Source organism: Vulpes vulpes, chromosome 5 (assembly GCF_048418805.1).
Source record: "Vulpes vulpes isolate BD-2025 chromosome 5, VulVul3, whole genome shotgun sequence".
In the NCBI taxonomy this organism is placed as follows: Eukaryota; Metazoa; Chordata; class Mammalia; order Carnivora; family Canidae; genus Vulpes; species Vulpes vulpes.
In genome coordinates, this window is record NC_132784.1 from 3,295,050 (window position 1) to 3,315,600 (window position 20,551).

The 20,551-nt window shown below is 38.1% G+C and overlaps 1 pseudogene; it reads right to left on the reverse strand.

The window, feature by feature from the left end:
• Window positions 1–9,714: 9,714 nt before the first annotated feature.
• LOC112932735 (large ribosomal subunit protein eL8-like) lies at window positions 9,715–10,675 on the reverse strand (annotated as a pseudogene).
• Window positions 10,676–20,551: the final 9,876 nt, after the last annotated feature.

Genomic DNA, 20,551 nt, shown 5'->3' on the forward strand with positions numbered 1-20,551 from the left:
AGACAGTGTTGTATTAGTGAACAGACAAGTAGATCAATGGAAGAGAGTAAAGAGCCCAGAAACAGATGCACATAAATGTAGTGTACTTATTGTTGACAAAGAAGCAAAGGCAATTCTGTGGATAAAGGATAATCTTTTTCAACAGATGGTTTTGATACTAGGCATCCATATGTAAAAAATAAAAATGAATATAGAGATAGACCATACATCTTTTACCAAAATTAATTCAAAATAGATCATAGACCTAGATGATCAAAACTATAAAGCATCTAGAAGATAATTTAGGAGAAAATCTAGGTGAACTTAGGTTTGAGATGACTTTTCAAAAGGATGCAAAAGCATGAAAAAAATAATAACTTAGACTTCATTAAAATTAAAAACTGCTCTGCAAGAAACACTGCTGACACAACGAAAATACAAGCCACAGACAGGGAGAAAATCTTTGAAAAATGCGTATACAATAAAGGACAGATATCCAAAAATATATATATTTAAAAACAATTTAAAACTCAACAATAAAGAAATAACCCCAATTTTAAAATGGGCAAAAGAGGGTCACCAGTTAAGCATTTGACTGTTGATTTCAGCTCAGGTCATGATCTCATAGTGGTGAGATTGAGCCCCACTTTGGGCTCTATGCTGGATGTGGAGCCTGCCTAGGATTCTTTTTCCCTCTCCTTCTGCACCCCTCTACTCGCTTACTCCCTCTCTATGAATATATATATATATATTATTTCTATTTTTCTGTTTCTTTCTGTTTCTATATATATGTGTGTGTGTGTGTGTGTGTGTGTGTGTGTGTGTATATATGTTAAAGTGGGCAAAAGATCTGAACAAACACCTCATCAAAGAAGATATACAGATGGCAAATAAGCATTTGAAAGATGCTCAACATTATATGTAAATAGAGAATTGCAAATAAAAACAACAGTGAGATACCACATGCACCTATGAGAATGGCAAAAATCTTAAAACACTGACAACACCATATGCTAATGAGGAATTGCAACATCAGGAATTCTCATTTATTGTTAGTGTGAATGCAAACTCGTACAGCTACATTTTAAGACAGTTTGGCAATTTCTTACAGACTAAACATAATCTTATCATATTATGTTATATTCCTTGGTATTTTCCCAAGTGTTAATTTATATTCACACAAAAATCTACACACAGATGTTTTCCCCACACACCCAGTGTGCAGCCCAATACAGGGCTTGAACTCACAACCCTGAGATCATGACCTGAGCCCACATCAAGAGTCAGATGCCTAACTGACTGAGCCACCCAGGTGCCCCAGTTTCAGTAATTATAAATAAAGCTGCTACATATAGCAGCAGACAGGGGCACTTGAGTGGCTCAGTCAGTTAAGCATCCAACTCTTGATCTCAACTTAAGCTTAAGCCTTATCTCAGGATTGTGAGATCAAGCCCCAAGTTAGGCTCCATACTGTCCACACTGGACTTTTCTTTGTTGGAAGTTTTTGATTAGTGATTCAACTTCTTTGCTGGGTATCAGTCTGTTCAAATTTTCTATTTCTGTTTCAGTTTTGGCAAGTTATATGTTTCTAGGAATGTATTCATTTCTCTTAGGTTGTGCAATTTGTTGGCATATAGTCTTTTATAATAATCTCTTATATTTATGTGGTGTTGGTTTTTTCTCCTCTCTCATTTGTGATTTTATTTGAGTGTGTTTTTTCTTGATAAGTCTGGCTAGAGGTTTATCAATTTTATTGATTTTTTCGAAGGACTAGTCCCTGGTTTCATTGATCTATTCTATTGTGGGTTTTTAAATTTTGTTTTATTTTATTTTTTGTTTCTATTATTTATTTCTGCTCTAATCTTTTTTATTTCCTTCCTTCTGCTGGCTTTAAGCTTCATGTTGTTTTTTTTCTAGCTCCTTTAGGTGTAAGGTTAGGTTGTGTATTTGAGATTTTTCTTACTCCTTGAGGTAGGCCTGTATTGCCATAAACATCCCTCTTAGCTCCACTTTTGCTGCATGCCAAAGGTTTTGGAATATTGTGTTTTCATTTTTGTTTGTTTCCATGTACTTTTTAATTTCTTCTTTTATTTCCTGGTTGGTTCATTCGTTGTTTAGTAGCATGTTATTTAACCTCTATGTATTCGTGGTCTTTCCAGATTTTTTCTTGTGATTGACTTCTGGTTTCATAACAGTGTAGTCAGAAAAGAGGCATGGTGTTTGGACTACAAGCTCAGCAGGTGTCTGCTTCTCCCTCTCCTCTTTCCCTCCCCCTGGTTGTACTCTCTTCTCTCTCTAGCTCTCTCAAAATAAATGAATAGAAAAAAAAATTTTTTTTTAAAAAAGGTGCGTGGTATGACTTCAATCTTCTTGAATTTGCTGAGGCTTGTTTTGTGGCCTAATATGTGATCTATTCTAGAGAACGTTCCATGTGCACCTGAAAAGAATATGTATTCTGCTGTTTTAAGATTAAATATTCTGAATATATCTGTTAAATCCATCTTGTCCAGTGTGTCATTGAAAACCACTGTTTCCTTGTTGATTTTCTGTTTAGATGATCTGTCCATTGAGGAAAGCAGAGTGTTGGGACACCTGAGTGGCTCAGCAGTTGAGGCTCGGCCTTTGGCTGAGGGCGTGATCCCAGGGAGTCCAGCGATTGAGTCCCACATCTGGCAGGCTCCATGCCTCTCTCTGTGTGTGTGTGTGTGTGTCTCTCATGAATGAATAAATAAAATGTTTAAAAAAAAGCAGAGTGTTAAAATTAGATCAGTTTTTTTATGCTATTAACTGTTCTACGTATTTGGGTGCTCCCACGTTGGGTGCATAAGTATTTACAATTGCTATATCATCTTCTTAGACTGTTCCTTTATTATTATATAGTGTCCTTCTTTGTCTCTTCTTACAGTCTTCCTTTGAAAGCCTATTTTGGGGGATCCCTGGGTGGCTCAGCGATTTAGTGCCTGCCTTTGGCCCAGGGCGTGGTCCTGGAGTCCCAGGATCCATTCCCACATCCAGCTCCCTGCATGGAGCCTGCTTCTCCCTCTGCCTGTGTCTCTGCCTCTCTCTCTCTCTCTCTCTCTCTCTCTCTCATGAGTAAATAAATAAAATCTAAAAAAAAAAAAAAAAAAAAAGCCTGGCTTTCTTTTGACATCCATTTGCATGATAGATATTTCTCTCTCCCCTGAAATGACTCTCTTATAGGCAACATATTGATGGGTCTTGTTTTTTAATTCATTCTGTCACTCTATGTCTTTTGATTGGAGTGTTTAGTCCATTTATATTCAAAGTAAAATTATTGTTATATATGTGCTCATTGCCATTTTACTACTAGTTTTGTGGCTGTTTCTGAAGATTTCTCTGATCCTTTTTGTCTTTTTAATGGTTTGCTGGTATTTTTTAGTGATATATTTGGATTTCTTTTTCTTTATTCTTTGGTATTTATTAGTGGTCTTGAGTGTTATCATTAGATTTTTACATAACTTCTTCTGCATATAGCAGTCTAAACTCAGCCTGTTTAATTTTGAACCCATTTTTTATTCCTCCCTACATTTTAGGTATATGGTGCCATATTTTACATACTTTTATCTTGTGAGTTCCTTGACTGATTTTTTTACAGAAATATTTGTTTTTACTGCATTTGTGTTTCCTACCTTCATACTGTCACTTTTGCTCTTTATTTTCCACTCAAAGGGTGTCCTTTAATATTTCTTGCAGAGCTGGTTGAGTGGTGCTCCTTTAGTTTTTGTTTTTCTAGTAAACTCTTTATCTCTCCTATTCTGAATGATAGCCATGCTGTATAGAGTATTCTTGGCTGTAGATTTTTCCCATTCAGCACTTTGAATATATCATGCCATTCTTTTCTGGCTTGGAAACTGTCTGCTGAAAAATCTCCCAATAGCTTCAGGGGTTTCACTTGTATGTTACTTTGTTGTTGTTGTTGTTTTGCTGCTTAAAATTTTTTTTCTTTATCACTATATTTTGCCTACTTAATAATAGTATGTCTTGGTGTGTCTCTGCTTTTGTTAACTTTCTGGAGTGGGGGGTTCTCTGTGTCTCTTGGATCTGGATATTTGTTTTCTTCCCTAGACTAGGCAAGTTTTCAGCTTTTATTTCTCGAAATAAATTTTCTGCTTCCTTTTCTCTTCTTTTCCTTCTGAGACTCCTGTAATGCAAATGTTTTATACATTTGATATATACATGTGATGGAGTCACTGATTTTCCTACATTTATTCCTATATTTGCATAAATCTTTTTTCTCTCTTTTGTTCAGCTTGATTACTTTCCATTATTCTGTCTTTTAGGTCATTAATTCACTCTTCTGCTTCTTCCAGCCTGCTTTTCATTCCATTAAATGTGTTTCTAATCTCATTTGTTGCACTCTTCACCTCTGATTGGTTCTTTTTTATCTCTGTGTTAAGGGCCTCACTGATGTCTTCATTCTTTTCTCAAGCCCAGTGACTATGGTAATGATCGATGCTTTAAACACTCCCTCAGGTTTGTTACTTCTGTCTGTTTCACTTTGATCTCTGGCTGTGGCCTTGTTCTGTTCTTGCATTTGGGACAAATTTCTCTGTCTTCTCATTTTCTCTTAGTCTGTTTCTCCATGTTTCTCCTGTTTCTCCATGTTAGAACAGTCAGCTACATCTTCTAGTTAATGGCTTCTTGAGGGTAATGGCTTTATGGAGAAGAGGTTTTTAGTGACCTGACATGTAGTGTCCCCTGTTCCCCAGGGCCCGATTCTTCCAGGAGTGTCTCCAAGGTGTGCTGCATACATTCTGCTGTTTTGTCCTGGCTGCTTTATCCTTCAGGCCTGCCATTGGCAAAGCGCCTGTTGTGGGCTGTGATTGGTCCGTAACCCAAATGTGGTGCATTTTAACTAGGTGTGCTCCAGTCTATTTGTGAAATGATACCTGTCTTCACCACTAACAGGACCGAGGCTCCACAAAACTCCCAAATCTAGATGTGTGATGTGAGCAGGGGTTTGGATCAGTCTTGTGGGGAGGTGGCCCATGGTGCTGGGACAGAGGCAAGCATGACTAGGAAGGGTGGTTACCAGAGTTCAGGAGGGCAGGGCTTAGTGTAAGCAAGTTAGGTAGCAAGTATCAGTGCCGTGCTGGTTCCCACAGATGGTCCTAAGAATATGGTGAGGGGTGGGGTGGGAAATGGCAACTGCCAGTTCCTTTGTTCCTGGAAGGGTCTCTTCATGAACACTGCCTCTCTGGGACACGGTATATAAGATGAGCAAATAACCTCCCCACTGTGTGTCTCAGGTGCTGTTCAGATTGCTATTTCCAGGATGTATGTCTGCAGGCTGTTTGCCCTGCCTTCTCTTCAAGAGCAGCCTCAATGCCTCTGGGCACTCTCCCCAGCACCAAACCCACTGACCTTAAGACACCAGGCTTTAACCCTACAAGTTGCTTGACTCATTGCCCCTCTTAGTTTCCAAGCCAATTTTTTTTTTTTAAGATTTTTTATTTATTTATTCAGAGAGAGAGAGAGAGAGGCAGAGACACAGGCAGAGGGAAAAGCAGGCTCCACGCAAGGAGCCCGACCTGGGACTCCATCCCAGGTCTACAGGATCATACCCCGGGCTGCAGGCCGCACTAAACCGCTGCACCGCTGGGGCTGCCCTCCAAGCCAATTTCTACAGGGATTAATTTTCTCTGTGTGCTCCCCTGTGTGTTAGTCAGTCTCTCTGTTTCTCTCCCAAACTGGATCTCTGCACTTCCCAACTTCTTTTTTTTTTTTTAAGATTTTATTTTATTCATGAGGGACACACACACACAGAGAGAGAGAGAGAGAGAGAGAGAGAGGCAGAGATACAGGCAGAGGAGAGAAGCAGGCTCCATACAGGGAGCCAGACATGGGACTTGATCCGAAGGATCGGTCCGTGGGACTGGACCGAAGGCGGTGCTAAACCACTGAGCCAGCCAGGCTGCCCTGCACCTTCTTCAATGTGGCTGCTTGCTTTTCTTTTCTTTTCTTTTCTTTTCTTTTCTTTTCTTTTCTTTTCTTTTCTTTTCTTTCTTTCTTTTCTTTCTTTCATAGAGAGCATAAGGGGGACAAGAAGTAGGGGGCAGAGGGAAAGGGAGAAGCAGACTTTCTGCTGAGCAGCGCACTCAATATGGGGCTCGATTCAAGCACCCTGGGATCATGACCTAAGCCTAAGGCAAATGCTTACCTGACTAACCAGCCAGGCACTTCTCTTCTCTCCCTTTAGTTGTGGAGTTTGTTCTGCCTGTCTTTGGGTTGATTCCTAGGATATTTAGGATGATTTGACAGCTCTCTAGTTGTGTTCAGGGGTGAAGTGTGCCTGGAGTCCTCGTACTCCACCACTATCTTCCTTCTCTCCTATTTAACATTTTTAAATGTGGCAGCTATTTTATGTCCCCCCCCCCCCGCATTAATTTGCTTATTTAATGCATCTGAAGGCTTCACAGGAGACTGAAGTGTTTTTAAATGATAGAATCTAATCTCCCTTAGTCTTAGATATCTGGGAAACAAAGTCCTATCCAGAAAAAGGGCTTAGCTCAAACAAACTGCCAATCTCTTTCATAAAATATCTGACAAGTTTGGAAGCAGCCTAAGGTAGGAAACTGAAGAGCAGAGTTTAAAACTGCCAAAAGGCAGAACAACTTTCTGCATCTTTGGAACAGACAAAGTCGACCTGTCAGGCTTTCAGTCCAAAAGTGAGAGTGTCTTGACATTATATAAATCAGATAGGGTCTGTTTCTAACTATAACTGAGGTCAAACTTCATCCCAGTATAGTTATTTTTTTTATTATTGAGATAGGATGGGCACATTATATTGTGTTCAGGTATACAACATAGTGATTTGATATTTGCATACGCTACAGAATTACCTCCAAAGTCTAGTTACCATCTGTCACCATACAAAGTTAATACAGTATTATTGACTATATTCTCATGTTGTACATTATATTCTCATGACTTACTTATTTTATAACTGGAAGTTTTCAATTCTTTTTTTCTTTTTTTTAATTTTTTTTATTATTTATTTATGATAGTCACAGAGAGAGAGAGAGAGAGGCAGAGACACAGGCAGAGGGAGAAGCAGGCTCCATGCACCGGGAGCCCCATGTGGGATTCGATCCCGGGTCTCCAGGATCGCGCCCTGGGCCAAAGGCAGGCGCCGAATCGCTGTGCCACCCAGGGATCCCGGAAGTTTTCAATTCTTGATCCTCTTTGTCCACTTCATACTTCCATAAATTCCCTTCCCCCCTTGCAGTCTGTTTTCTATATTTATGAATCTGGGTTTTATTTTGTTTTGTTTGTTTGATCCTACATAGGTAGGATCATAAATCTACATAAATCATGTGGTATTTGTCTTTCTCTGACTTATTTCACTTAGAATAATACCCTCTAGGTCCATTTGTGTTCTTGTACATAGTAAGACTTCATTCTTTTTTATGGCTGAGTAGTATTCTATTGTGTGTATTTGCCATATCATCTTCATCCATGGACACTTAGGTTTCCATATCTTGGCCATTGTAAATAATGCTGCAGTGAACATAGGGGTGCAGATACCTTTTTAAATTAGTGTTTTCATTTTCTTCAGTAAGATACCCAGTAGTGGAATTTCTAGATTATATGGTAATTCTATTTTAAATTTTGGAGGAAAATTATGCTGTTTCCCATAGTGGCTGTACCAGTTTACATTCCCACCAACAGTAAACCAGGGTTCCTTTTTTGTCCACATCCTTGCCAACCCTTGTTATTGCTTGTCTTTTTGATGATAGCCATTCTGACAGGTGTGATACATCTCATTGTGGTTTTTATTTTTATTTCCCTAATAATTAGTGATGTTGAACACCCATCTTTTCATATGTCTATTGGATATCTGTATGGCTTGAAAAATTTCTATTCAGATTCTCCACCCATTTTTTAATCAGATCATTTTTTGGCATTGAGATATCTGAGTTCTTTATGTATTTTGGATATTAGCCATTTATCAAATGTATGATTTGAATATATCTTCTCCTATTCAGTGGATTGCCTCTTCATTTCGTTGATAGTTTTCCTCAGTGTGCAGAAGCTTCTTAGTTCAGTGTAGTTTCATTTGTTTAATTTTGCTTTTGTTTTCTTTGCCTTTACAGTCAGATTGAAAAAAACAGCACTAAGATCAATGCCAAGGGGTTTATTACCTATGTTTTCTTCTAGGAGTTTTGTGGTTTAAGGTCTTATATTAAAGTCTTTAATCCACTATGATTAAATTTTGTATATGGTGTAAGATAGTGATCTAGGTTCATTCTTTTTTCTTTAATTAAAAAAATTATTTTCTGGGTGAGCCTGGGTGGCTCAGCGGTTTGGTGCCTGCCTTTGGCCCAGGGCGTGATCCTGGAGACCCGGGATCAAGTCCCACGTCAGGCTCCCTGCGTGGAGCCTGCTTCTCCCTCTGCCTGTGTCTCTGCCTCTCTCTCTCTCTCTCTGTATATCATGAATAAATAAATAAAATATTTTAAAAAATAATAAAAATATATATATATTTTTAAGTAGACTCCATGTCCAGTATGGAACCCAGTGTGAGGCTTTAACTCATGACCCTGAGATCAAGACCTGAGCTGAGATCAAGATCAGTTGACTGAGCTACCCAGGTGCCCCAGGTTTATTCTTTTGCATTAAGTGTCTAGTTTCTCCAACGGCATTTATTGAAAAGACTGTATTTTCCCCATATCTTGCCTCCTTTGTTGTAGATTAATTGATCATATAAGTATGGGTATTTTGGTGATCTCCTATACTCTTGGTCTATGGTGTCTATTTTTGTGCTAGTATCATACTGTTTCTATTCTATTGCTTTGTAGTATATCATGAAATCTGAGATTGTGATAACTCCAGCTTTGTTCTACTTTCTGAAGATTGCTTTAGCTATTCAGGTCTTTTGTGGATCCATACAAATTTTTAATTTAAAAAATATTTTTTAAAATTTTTACTTAAAGGGCACCTGGGTGGCTCAGTGTGTTAAGTGTCGGAGTCAATCTCAGCTTAGGTCTTGATCTCAGGGTCATGAGTTAAAGTGAGTTCAAGCCCCACATTGGGCTCCATGCTGGGTGTGTAGCCTACTGAAAAAAAAAGGTTTTTACTTCAATTCCAGTTAGTTTGCATACAGAGTAACATCAGTTTCAAGTGTACAATATAGTGATTCTTCACTTCCATACAACACTTGGTGCTCATCACAAGTGCTCTCCTTAATCCTCATCACCTATATAACCCATTCTCCCCACCCCCTCCCCTTTGGTAACCATAAGTTTGTCCTTTATAGTTAAGAATCAGCTTCTTTATTTGCCTCTCTGTTTTCCCTTCCTATTTGTTTTGTTTCTTAATTTCCACATATGACTGAATCATATGATATTTGTCTTTCTTTAATTGACTTATTTTGCTTAGCATAATACTCTCTATACAAATTTTATGATTGTTTGCTCTAGTTCTGTGAAAAATGCTATTTGTATTGATAGGAATTGCATTGAATCTATAGATTGCTTTGGGTAGTAGGGACATTTTAACTATATTAATTATTCTAATCCATGGCCATGACATACCTTTCTATTTGTTCTGGTCATCTTTAGTATCACCAATATCTTATAAGTTTCAGAGTATACATCTTTTAACTCCTTGTTTTAATTTATTCTTGGGGGGTGGTATAATTTTATTTATTTTTTATTTTTTTAAAGAGAACTTTGTATTACTTATATGTACAGAAAATTCAACAGCATCCACTCAGTCTGGTTTGGTGGCCAGTTCTTTAGCCTTTGCCTTTTCCAATTTGGCAATGTGAGCTACTGATTTTAGACCTAGGACATTGCTTCCCCGGTGGCAGTTTTTCTCATTATATCTGCCATTGTAATTGGTCTTGATAGTTTCTACCAGCTTAGCCAGAGCTCCTTTGTTTTCCAAGTTAACCTCTGTGAACACAACAGTGTTAAAGGTCTTCTTGTGGACCAGACACCCCAGCCTGTCCCCTTGATAATGCAGTAGGGAACCCCCCTCTTATAACACAGTGCAGGCAGGAAGACAACCAGCTTAATGGGATTCATATCATGTGCAAACACTACCAGCTGAGCTTTCTTATTTTCCACCAAGGTGATGACAATACGTTCTTTTCAATTTTATTTATTTATTCATGAGAGACACACAGAGAGAGGTAGAGACAGGCAGAGGGAGAAGCAGGCTCCTCGCAGGGAGCCTAATATGGGACTCGATCCCAGGACCAGGATCACGCCCTGAGCCGAAGGCAGAGGCTCAACCGCTGAGCCACCCAGGCATCCCAATGATGACAATATTAATTCTACCTTGAAGGACAGGTAGCCTCTTAGCGAGTATATCCCCTTTGCCAGCAGCTTTCTTCTCAGCCTGAACCAACAATCTCTATTTCTTCTTTTGCTTTGTCTCTTGTCTGTATTTGTAGACCAGCTTAAGCATTTGAGTAGCTGTTTGGCAGTCCAACATCTAGGTGAGGCACTTTTAGATGTTTATAGAAAATAGCCCTTTGCTGCTGCAGCCAGACATAGCAGGGACATTTGACAAAGCAATTGAGGTCCCTTTTGGGCTGAATGTCTTGTCCAATGCCAAAATTCTTGGGTCTTTTCTTGAACAGGAGACTGACCACGTTCTTAGCCTCCTGCTTCTTCATAACAGTAGGAGCCGGGATCACCTTCTTAGCCTTCTTTCCTTTCGGCATCTTTAATGGCTGAAGGAGAGAGTGGTGTCATTTTAAATGGGACTGTTGTCTTAATTTCTCTTTCTACTACCTCATTATTAGTGTACAGAAATGGAACAGATTTCTGTATATTAATTTCATGTCCTGTAACTTTACTGAATTCATTTATCAGTTCTAATAGATTTTTGGTGGAGTTTTTAGGGTTTTCAATAGATAGTTTCAGATCATCTGCAAATAGTGACTGTTTTACTCCTTTACCAATGTGGATGGATGAGTTTTATTTATTATTATTAATCTTGGTCTGATTGCTGCAGCCAAGGCTGCCAGTACTATGTTGAATAAGTGTCTTGTTCCTGATCTTAGATAATAAGATTTTAGTTATTCACCATTAAGTATGTTGTTTTTAATTTTTTAATTATAAAATTATAATTATAGTATATATTACATATATAAAAAGTATAATTATAATTTGTAAATTATAAAATTTTATAAAATTATGTATACAAATGTGTTTTTAATTTTTATTTCATTATTTCTGCTCTGATCTTTATTGTTCCCTTCCTTCTGATAGCTCTGAGCTTTGTTCTTCTTTTCCTAGCATCTTTAGGTGTTTATTTGAGATTTTTCTTGTTTCTTTTCTTTTCTTTTTTTTTTTTTTTTTATTTTTCTTGTTTCTTGAGGTAGACCTGTAATGCTATAAATTTCCCTCTCAGAATCTTTGCTGTGTCCCAAAGATATTGGACCATTGTGGTTTTATTTTCATTTGCCTCCATGTATTTGTTGGTTTCCTCTTTGATTTCTTAGTTGACACATTCATCATTTAGTAGCATGTTGTTTAGCTTCCATGGTTTTTAGTGCTTTCCAGATTTTTTTTTTTGCAACTGATTTCTAGTTTCATACAGTTGTGGTTAGAAAAGATGCTTGATATGATTTCAATCTTCTTAAATTCATTGAGATTTGTGTTTGTGGCCTAATGTGATCAATCCTGGAGAATGCTCCATATATCCTTGGAGTATTTGGAATGCTCCAAATATTCTATTTGTTTTCAGTGGAATGTTCTATATATACCTATATATCAGGTTTATCTAGTGTAATGTATTATTCAAAACCACTGTTTCCTTGTTGATTTTCTGTCTGAATGATCTATCCATTATGTAAATGTCCCCTACTATTATTGTATTACTGTTGATTTCTTCCTTTATGTCTGTTAATATTTGCTTCATGTATTTAGGTGCTCTTATGTTGTATATGTGGTCTTATGGTGTATAGACATTTACAATTGTTATATTCTTTTGTTGGATTGACCCTTTTATCATTATGTAGTGCCCTTCTTTGTCTCTTGCTATAGTCTTTATTTTAAAGTCTATTTCGTCTGATATAAGTATTGCTATCCCAGCTTTTTTTATTTGCATGGTATATATTTTTTCTATTTTTTCATTTTTCAATCTGTATCATTTAGGTCTGAAGTGAGTCTCCTATAGGCAGTGATAGATGGATTTTGTTTGTTTGTTTTAGCCATTCAGTTACCCTATGTCTTTTTTTTTTTTAAGATTTTATTTATTTATTCATAAGAGACACAGAGAGAGACAGAGACATAGGAAGAGGGAGAAGCAGGCTCCCTGTAGGAAGCCTGATGCAGGACTCGATCCCAGAACTCCAGGATCACACCCTGAGCTGAAGGCAGAGGCTCAACTGCTGAGCTACCCAGGCGTCTCACCCTATGTCTTTTGATTTGAGCATTTAATCTGATTTGAGCATCTACATTTATAGTAATTATTGCCATTTTGTTCATCGTGAAAGTTTTTCCTTTTTTTTTTTTTTCACTTCTACTCATGGCCTTCTCTTTCCATTAAAGAATTCCCTTTAACATATCTTGTAAGGCTAACTTAGTGTTGATGAACTCCAACTTTTGTTTGTCAGGGAAGCACTTTATCCCTCCTTCTTCCCCCTCCCTCCACCTTTTTTATTTCTCTTTCTATTCTGAAAGATAGCCTTGCTAGATAGAGTATTCTTGGTTGTAATTTTTTTTTTCTTTGAGCACTTTGAACATATAATGCCACTCCTTTCTGGCCTGTAATGTCTGCTGAAAGACCAGCCGATACCAGCTTAGTTCTTTTTTTTTTTTAAAGATTTTATTTATTTATTCATGAGAGACAGAGAGAGAGAGAGAGAGAGAGAGGCAGAGACACAGGCAGAGGGAGAAGCAGGCTCCATACAGGGAGCCTGACGTGGGACTCAATCCTAGGACTCCAGGATCACGCCTTGGGCCAATGGCAGGCACTAAACCACTGAGCCATCCAGGGATCCCCACCAACTTAGTTCTTGATTGAACCAGAAGGGAGAGGGATCCCTGGGTGGCGCAGCGGTTTGGCGCCTGTCTTTGGCCCAGGGCGCGATCCTGGAGACCCGGGATCGAATCCCACATCGGGCTCCCAGTGCATGGAGCCTGCTTCTCCCTCTGCCTGTGTCTCTGCCTCTCTCTCTCTCTCTGTGACTATCATAAATAAAAATTAAAAAAAAAAAAGAACCAGAAGGGAGAAGTATTTTCTGATAGGAAAAAAATACAATCTTCAGTTGCTATGATTCCTTTTTAAATAATTTTCAGCATTCTGTAAAAATTATGAGACAGGTAATGAAGCAAAAAATTAACCAATAATCAAGAAGAAAAGAGTCAACATACGTAGTAGACCCACAAATAGACTCACAATATAGTAAAGAAGATAGAGAAAACAGTGGGCCATATGGGTGGAAAGGTGGAGATTTTCTACAAAGAAATGGAATATGCAAAGACAAATCATGTGGACATTGAAAACTCTGATACCATGAGGATTAATAACTCATGCACAGGTCCAAGAGAACAGAGTCTGATTTGAGAATTTCTGGGAACTAGAAAGATTATGATGGATTCCTCGTCCCCCCATATAGAACTTAAAAATAATACTAAACCACAAAATAAATAAGTGCAATAAAGTCCATCAGAATTCTGCCTCTCCCATGATGACTACATTCTTTTTTATTAAGATTTATATTTTTAGGTAATCTCTACACCCAACATGGGGCTCAAACTTACAACCCCAAGATCAAGAGTCATATGTTCTACTAAGCCAGCCAAATGCCCTCATGATGACTAGTTTCAATGCCTTTGTTTCTTTCTTGACAGATCCTCTTAAAACTCATTTTTTCAGCTGTTTCAGTGACCTAAGCTGCTGCTCATTTGTCCCCTTTGACAGAACTGCCACCCTCTGGGTGGGAACAGTTGAGGAACCACCTGCCATGGAGAAATATCCTGAACAGAGAGGGCAGACATTGCCCCCTACTTGCCCTTCCATATCCATTCCTGGCCAAGCCCCAAGGAGTCCCCAGAAGAGCTAAAGCTGGCCAGGCTTAACCCAGAAACTGCCAGTGGAGCCCACCAAGGGGCAAGGCTAAAACTGGCTAATGGTTGACTTATCCTAAATATTGACAGAGCCCAGGTCTTCCTGCCATTACCTAACCATACATGACTTCTCCCCCTCACCTGCAACCTGGCTCCATGTCACAGAGGACAGAACAGGAGCTTTGAAGCCTACCACAAATTCCACCCAACTCCCCCATTAGGGACAACTTATAGAGTCCCTCTGAGCCCCCTTCCTCCTCATCAATATGAAGAGAATCAGCAGTACTCCTTTTTAGTTGCTGTGAGACAACTGCCATCATGTGGTTAGCTAAGTGAGGGTGATCGGTAGGTACTGCTATTCTCATCCCTGCCCTCAGCCTGCAGTCTACCCTGAGACAAGTGGGGCTGACTAGCCATCTCTTCCCTGGGGCTCTTCTTGCTCATCCTCTCCTGGGCCCCTCTTGGGACTTGGCCCACCCATTCCTGGACTTGTGCCCATAAGTTTTTCAGCCCCACCACCCTGCCACCTCCCGCCAGCTCTCCCTGTGCCTCTTTAGCCTCAGTATAGCTAGCACTTTGCCATCTGTCCCTTCCCTCCTGCTCTGCCCCCCTGGTTCAGCTGAGTGGAGAGCTCCTTAGGAGGCAGAAACCCCAACCCCTCACCCCAGCAGCCCCAGAGCAGGATTCTCTGCACATGGCCAGCTTCCACTGGAGAATTAAACTCCTACTTTCATAGACAGCTCCGCTTGTGCATATCTCTCCCATCTCTGAAGAAGTTTTAGTTACTGTGACCCTCATTCCTAGACTTTGCATGAAGGAGTAAGGAAAAAAAGGGAGGGAGAAACTTACTAAGAGCTTTACCTCCAGGCACCCTGCAGATTTTTATTTTGTTTGATCCTTACAACCGCGAGGGATATAGTATATATGAACCCAAGTTCTTAGATGAGGAAATGAAGGTTCAGGGTCAGGCAGCAAGGCTTAGGCACCAACAGGGAGATATCTATGGCACTACATATAAAATAAGCTGGGCAGCTGTTGCTGTTTTGGGTTTTTGTTCATTTTGAAGCATAAGCTTGTTTAAGAAGCGACTGTTCTTTAAAAGTTTGATGGAATTCACAGACACAAAACAACATGTGACTGAGGCTTTGGAAGAGGAGAAGGGATGGCTTTCAGCACCACTTCAATTTTCTCCTTGTGTTTTAAGAAATGTATCTATTTCATTTATAGCAAAACAGTTCCTAATTCACTCTCCTTTCTATTTAATTTTTTATTGAGATATAATTGACATTTAACATTATATTAGTTTGAAGTACAGAATAATGGTTTAGTATTTGTGTATATTGTAAAATGATCACCACAATAAGTCTAGTTAACATCCATCACCACACTTAGTTACAAATTTTGTTTTCTATGAGAACATCAAGACCTACTTTCTTAGCAGCCTTCAAATATACACTACAGTGTTATTAACTATAGTCACTATGTTGCACATTACATCCTCAAGACTTATTTTATAGCTGGAAGTTTATGCCTTTTGACCCCTTTCACCCATTTTTCCCACCCCCAAATCCCCTCCTCTGGCAACCACCAATCTGGCATCTGTATCTATGAAGTTGATTGATTGGTTAGTTAGTTAGTTAGATTCCACATATAACTGAGACACTATAGTATTTGTCTTTCTTTGTCTGACTTAATTAGCTCAGTGATCCCAGAGTCCATTCATGTTGCACAAATGGCAATGGGTCTCTAACCCACTGTGAATTAATATCTGTGTATGGTGTAAGATAGTGGTCCAGTTTCATTCTTGTGCATGAGGCTCTCCAGTTTTCCCAATACTATTTATTGAAAAGATGGTCCTTTTTCTACTGTATATTCTGACCTCTTTGTAAATTATTGATCATGTATGCATGGGTTTATTTCTGGGCTCTCTGTTATGTTGATCTGTTTTTATGCCATATTTGTACTGTTTTGATATTCTTAACACCCATCACCCATTTAGCCTGTCCTCCACCCACCTTACTCCATCAACCCTTAGTTTGTTCTCTGTCTTCAAGGATCTTCTATGATTTCGTTCTCTCTCTCTCTCTCTTCCTTCCCATATATTCATCTGCTTTGTTTCTTAAATTCTGCATGTGACTGAATCATATGGTATTTGTCTTTCTCTGACTTACTTACTTCACTTAGCATAATACACTCTAGCCCCATTCATGCCATTGCAAATGGCAAGATTTCATTCTTTTTAGTGGCTGAGTAATCCTCCATTATATATATTATAATGTGTGTGTGTGTGTGTATACATACATACACATGTTTTTTCTCATTCATCGCCACTTGATGGACATTTGTGCTCTTTCCGTAGTTTGGTTATTGTTGGTAATGCTGCATGTACCCCTCATGCTACATGAGAGTGCATATATTCCTTCAAATCTGTAGTCTTGTATCCTTTGGGTAAATACCTAGTACTGCAATTGCTGGATCTCGGGGTAGTTCTATTTTTAACTCTTTGAGGAACCTCCACACTGTTTTCCAGAGTGGCTGCACCAGTTTGCATTCCTACCAACAGTGTAAGTGAGTTCCTCTTTCTCTATGTCCTTGCCAACATCTATTGTTTCCTGTATTATTAATTTTAGCCATTAATTTTAGCCTTCACAGGTGTAAGGTGGTATCGCATTGTGGCTTTGATTTGTATTGCTCTGATGATAAGTGATGATGAGCATCTTTTCATGCCTCTGTTGACACTTGTATGTCTTCTTTGGAAAAATGTCCATACATGTCTTCTGCCAATTTTTAAACTGGATTATTTGTTTTTTGAGCGTTGAATTTGATAAATTCTTTGTAGATTTTGGATACTAACCCTTTATCAGATATGTCATTTGCAAATATCTTTTCCCATTCTGTAGGCTTCCTTTTAGTTTTTGTTGATTGTTTCTTTTTGCTGTGCAGAAGCTTTTTATCTTGATGGAGTCCCAATAGTTCATTTTTGCTTTTGTTTCTTTTGTGTCTGACAACATGTCTAGTAAGAAGTTGCTATGCTGAGGTCAAAGAGTTGTTGCCTGTGTTCTTCTTTGATGGCTTCCTATCTCATATTTAGGTCCTTCATTCATTTTGAATTTATTTTTGTGTATGGTATAAAAAAGTGGTCCAGTTTCATTCTTTTACATGTTGCTCTCCTGTTTTCCCAACACCATTTGTTGAAGAGACTGTCTTTTTTCTATTGAATATTCTTTCCTGCTTTGTCAAAGATTAGTTGACCATAGAGTTGAGGGTCCATTTCTGGGTTTTCTTATTCTGTTCCATTGATCTGTGTGTCTGTTTTTGTGCCAGTACCATACTGTCTTGACAACTACAGCTTTGTAATATAGCTTTAAGTCTGGGATTGTGATGCCTTCAGCTATTCTCTTCTTTTTCAGGATTGCTTTGGTTATTCGGGGTTTTTTTGGTTCTATACAAGCTTTAGGATTATTTGTTCTAGCTCTGTGAAAAGTGCTGGTAGTATTTTGATAGGGATTGCATTGAATACGTAGATTGCTTTGGGTAGTATAGACATTTTAGTAAAGTTTTTTTTCCAATCCATGTGCTTTTCCATTTCTTTGTGTCCTCTTCAATTTCTTTCATAAGTGTTCTCTAGTTTTCAGAGTTCAAATCTTTTATATCTTTGGTTAGGTTTATTCCCACGTATCTTCTAGTTCTTGGTACAATGGTAAATGGGACCCACTCCTTGATTTCTCTTTTTGCTGCTTCATTATTGGTGAATACAAATGCAACAATGTACAGATTTCTGTACATTGATTTTATATCCTGTGACTTTGCTGAATTCATATATTAGTTCTAGCAATTTTTTGGTGGAGTTTGTTGGGTTTTCTACATGGAGTAACTTGTCTGTAAATAGTGAAAGTTTGACTTCCTTCTTGCTGATTTGGATGCCTTTCATTTCTTTTTGTTGTCTGATTGCTGAGGCTACTACTTCCAGTACTATGTAAAAAAGTTATGGTGAGGGACGCCTGGGTGGCTCAGCGGTTGGGTGTCTGCCTTTGGCTTGGGGCATGACCTCAGAGTCCTGGGATCAAGTCCTGCATCAGGCTTCCTGTGTGGAGCCTGTTTCTCCTTCTGCCTGTGTCTCTGCTTCTATCTGTTATGAGTAAATATATAAAATCTTAAAAAAAAGTTATGGTGAGAGCAGCTCTCACTGTTTCCCCATTGAGGATGATATTAGTTATGGGCCTTTTGTATATGGCCTGTATGATGTTGAGGTATGTTCCATCTACCCCACTATGTTGAGGGTTTTTGTCAAGAATGGCTACTGCATTTTGTAGAATTTGCTTCTGCATCTATTGAGAGGATCATATGGTATTTGTCCTGTCTTTAATTAATGTGGTGCATCACATTGATTGATTTGTGAATATTGAACCACCCCTGCAGCCAGGAATAAATCCCACTTGATCATGGTGAATAATTCTTTTAACGTACTGTTGGATTCAATTTGCTAGTATTTTTTTGAGAATTTTTGCATCCATGCTCATCAGGAAGTTTAGCCTATAATTCTTTTCAGTGAGGCCTTTGTCTGTTTTTGGAGTCAAGGTAATGCTGGACTTGTAGAAGGAGTTTGGAAATTTTCCTTCCATTTCTGTTTTTTGGAACAGTTCATGAAGAACAAGTATTAACTCTTTATTTTTAAAAAAGATTTTATTTATTTATTCATAAGAGACAGGCAGAGACACAGGTAGAGGGAGAAGTAGGCTCCATGCAGGGAGCCTGATGTGGGACTCTATTCTAGGGATCTGGGACCATGCCCTAAGCTGAGCTCAAGGCAAACAGTCAAGTGCTAAGTCATCCAAGGTTCCCAAATATTAACTCTTTAAAGGTCTGATAGAATCCTCCTGGGAAGCCATCTGGGCCTAAACTTTTTGTTGCGAAATTTTGATTACTGATTCAATTTCTTTGTTGGTTATGGCCTTATTCCTGTTTCAGATTTGGTAGTTTGTAGGTTTCTAGGAATTTATCCATTTCTTCCAGGTTGCTCAGTTTGTTGGCTATAATTTTTCATAATATTCTCTAGTACGTACAAAAATATGTTTGTAATTTGTGGTGTTGGTTGTGATCTGTCCTCTTTTATTTGTAATTTTATTTATTTGGGTCCTTTCTCTTTTCTTTTTGATAAGTCTGGTTAGGGGTTTATCAATTTTATTAATTTTTTCAAGAAACCAACTCTTAGTTTTATTGATGTGTTCTGTTTTTTTGTTTGTATATGATTTCAGCTCCAATCTATTATTTCCCTTCTTCTACTGGCTTTAGGCTTTATTTGCTGTTCCTTTTCTAACTCTTTTAGGTGTAACATTAGGTTGTGTATTTGAGACTTTTCTTACTTCTTGAGTTAGGCCTGTATTGCAATGTTCTTCCCTCTTAGGACTGCCCTTGCTGTATCCCAAAGGTTTTGGACAGTCATGTTTTCATTTTTATCTGCTTCCATGTATTTTTTTAATTTCTTCTTTAATTTCCTGGTTGACCCATTCATTCTTTAGTAGGATGTTCTTTAATTTGTGGTCTTTGTTCTTTAATTTGTTCTTTTAATTTGTGGTCTTTCCCAATTTTTTCTTGTGACTGACTTCAAGTTTCATAATGTTTTGGTTTGAAAAATATGCATGGTATGATCTAAGTCTTTTTGTATTTGTTGAAGGCTGTTTTGTGACCCAGTATGTGATCTACTGTGGAGAATGTTCAATGTGCACTTAAAAAGAATGTGTATTCTGCTGCTTTAGGATGAAATGTTTTGAATATACCTGTTAAGTCCATCTGGCCCATGTCAGTTCTCTCTTTTAATTGGTAAGTTTAACCTAGTTACATTTATCATTATTTCCATCTTATTCCATAGTTTCCATTTTTTTTTGTTTTTTTGTTTTTTTTTTCATAGTTTCCATTAACTGTACTTTCTTCTTGTCTCATTTTAGAGTTTATGTCCATTTTGATTTACTTTTTGTATAAGGTGTAAGACTTAGATTGGGTTTAATTTTTTGGTGGATGGATGCCCCCTGTACCAACTTCACGTGTTGAAAAGTCTCTCCTTCCTCCACTGAATTGCTTTTGCACCTTTGTAAAAAATCGGCTAGGCATAGTTGTGTGTTTAATTTAAATCTCAGTACTTCAATTTCTTGAGGGTGGTTGGAAGTGGTATTTTTAATTTTGATTTGCACATGTTCATTGTTATTATATAGGAACACAATGTATTTATGTCTGCTACTTATATATTTTTATTCTCCTTATTTTCTGTTGGACAGATCAAGTTTTCTTGTGTTGGTTTAAAAGATGTATCTTTGTTCTTGTTTTGTTTGTCTTTAGGACCATTTCCAGAGACTTTAAGTATCTGTTTTTAAAAATAAAATCCCTTTATTTTACTGATGCCCAGAGAAGATAATGACTTGGCCAAGGCCACACAGTGTTAGATTACTTGTATGTAATTGTCTTGGCTTGTCTCACCTCTATCCCTTTTTATTTGGTACATCCTCACTTCTTTCTCTGTCTCATTC